The 2,695-nt window shown below is 37.3% G+C and overlaps 1 pseudogene across 1 annotated transcript; it reads left to right on the plus strand.

Annotated features, from left to right (window-relative positions):
* The first annotated feature begins 404 nt into the window (after positions 1–404).
* LOC103255816 lies at positions 405–2,428 on the plus strand (annotated as a pseudogene). Its single transcript, XR_002481710.1, has one exon. The product of XR_002481710.1 is annotated as a dnaJ homolog subfamily C member 2 pseudogene (transcript).
* Positions 2,429–2,695: the final 267 nt, after the last annotated feature.

Consider the following 2,695-nt stretch of genomic DNA (forward strand, 5'->3'; position numbering starts at 1 on the left):
TTTTCATATGAATTTCTGTACCGTCGTTTCCAGATCTGAGAAGAATGATGTTGGTAACTCAATGGGTATTGCGTTGAATCTGTAGATTGCCTTTGGTAGGATGGACATCTTAACAATATTGTTTCTTCCTATCCATGAGCATGGAACATTTTTCCATTTGTTTGTGTCTTCTTGGATTTCTTTGAGTAGTGTTTTGTAATTCCATTGTAAAGGTCTTTCACTTCTCTGGTTAGGAAAATGCTGAGGCATTTCATTTTTTTGTGGCTATTGTGAATGGTATTGGAAATCATGCACTTCTTAGTTTTCATTTGGTATTTAAGTTACTGAGTGTTAAGAATTGTAATTAATGTAATAATTTAAAACTATAATAGATGCCCGGGAGTGGGTTTGGTGACCGCAAAGAGCCATCCCGGAAGTGCTTTCTGGTTGTCTCCATGCGCTGGCTCCCAGGCGTTGTAGAGCCAAGGCGCGAGGCTTGGACTGAGAGGTAGAGCTGGAGGGGACACTAAGGGCCCTCCGCCCAGAACGTGAGCCTCTGTGTCCGCGGGTCTAGACCGGATGCTATCATGCTGCTCCTGCCAAGCACCGTGGACGGCCAGGTTACTGCCATCACCCACACTCTGACCTCTGCCTCTACACTCTGTCAATTTGAACCTGTGGGAAGATGGTTTGAAGCTTTTGTTAAGAGGAGAAACAGAAATGCTTCGGCCTCTTTTCAGGAACTGGAGGATAAGAAAGAGTTATCAGAGGAATCAGAAGATGAAGAATTACAGTTAGAAGAGTTTCCCATGCTGAAAACACTTGATCCCAAAGACTGGAAGAAACAAGATTATTATGTGGTTCTTGGACTTGGCCATGTAAGATACAAAGCTACACAGAGACAGATCAAAGCATTTCACAAAGCAATGGTTTTAAAGCATCACCCAGACAAATGGAAAGCAGCGAGTGAACCAATAAAAGAAGGAGATAATGATTACTTCACTTGCATAACTAAAGCTTATGAAATGTTATCTGATTCAGTGAAAAGACAAGCATTTAACAGTGTAGATCCTACTTTTGATAACTCAGTTCCTTCTAAAAGTGAAGCAAAGGATAATTTCTTTGAAGTGTTTTACCCAGCTTTTGAAAGGAATTCCAGATAGTCAAATTTAAAAAATGTACCTAAACTTGGTGATATGAATTCATCATTTGAAGATGTAGATGAGTTTTATTCTTTCTGGTATAATTTGATTCCTGGAGAGAATTTTCCTATTTAGATGAAGAAGAAAAAGAAAAAGCAGAATGTTGGGAGGAGAGGAGATGGATAGAAAAACAGAACAGAGCAACAAGAAAACAGGGCATAAAGAAAAAAGAAGAAATGAACAGAATAAGGACATTAGTTGACAATGCATATAGCTGTGATCCAAGGATAAAAAAATTCAAGGAAGAAGAAAAAGCCAAGAAAGAAGCAGAAAAGAAAACAAAAGCAGAAGCAAAAAGGAAGGAACAAGAAGCTAAAGAAAAGCAAAGACAAGCTGAATTAGAAGCTGCTCGTTTAGCTAAGGAAAAGGAAGAAAAGGAAGTTAGACAGCAAGCATTACTGGTAAAGAAGGAAAATGATATCCAGAAAAAAGCCATTATAAAGGAAAGGCAAAAACTTCGAAACTCATGCAAGACCTGGAATCATTTTTCTGACAATGAGGCAGAGCGGGTTAAAATGATGGAAGAAGTGGAAAAACTTTGCGATCGGCTTGAACTAGCAAGCTTACAGTGCTTGAATGAAACACTCACGTCATCTACAAAAGAAGTAGGAAAGGCTGCTCTGGAAAAACAGATAGAAGAAATAAATGAGCAAATTAGAAAGAGGAAGCAGAGGCTCGTATGCGACAAGCATCTAAAAATGCTGAGAAATTAACTGGTGGAGGTGGAAATGGCAGTAAAAATTGGTCAGAAGATGATCTGCAATTACTAATTAAAGCTGTGAATCTTTTCCCTGCTGGAACAAATTCAAGATGGGAAGTTATTACTAATTACATGAACATACATTCTTCTTCTGGAGTCAAAAGAACCGCCAAAGATGTTATTGCCAAAGCAAAGAGTCTCCAAAAACTTGACCCTCATCAAAAAGATGACATAAATAAAAAGGCGTTTGATAAGTTTAAAAAAGAACATGGAGTGGATGCCTCAAGCAGACAATGCAATCCCTTCAGAACGATTTGAAGGTCCACACACAGATTTCACTCCTTGGACAACAGAAGAACAAAAGCTTTTGGAACAAGCTTTGAAAACATATTCAGTAAATACACCTGAGAAATAGGAAAAAATAGCAGAAGTGCCTGGCAGGACGAAGAAGGACTGCATGAAATGATATAAGGAACTTGTTGAGATGGTAAAAGCAAAGAAAGCTGCTCAAGAGCAAGTACTGAATGCAAGTAGAGCCAAGAAATGACTTGATGACAGTCTTTGTTGTGTGTGCATTTTTATAATAAAACTGAAAATACTGTACAAAAAAAACTATTACAAATAGTAGCGATGAAACAATTATACACATATAAATATTAACGTATTAAGAAAGATATATTTTTAATAGGGAAAAGCATACACATTATGTGTTTTCATTAAGGAAGAAGAAGAGTAATTTTATCTTAAGGCAAGATTGTTCCACAATAAAAAAGAAGAAAAGTAAGACAATTGATTACATATTTTTAAAATTGTA

The sequence above is a fragment of the Carlito syrichta genome, unplaced genomic scaffold (genome assembly GCF_000164805.1).
Source record: "Carlito syrichta isolate Samal-C Ts95f unplaced genomic scaffold, Tarsius_syrichta-2.0.1 Scaffold288425, whole genome shotgun sequence".
Classification (NCBI taxonomy): Eukaryota; Metazoa; Chordata; class Mammalia; order Primates; family Tarsiidae; genus Carlito; species Carlito syrichta.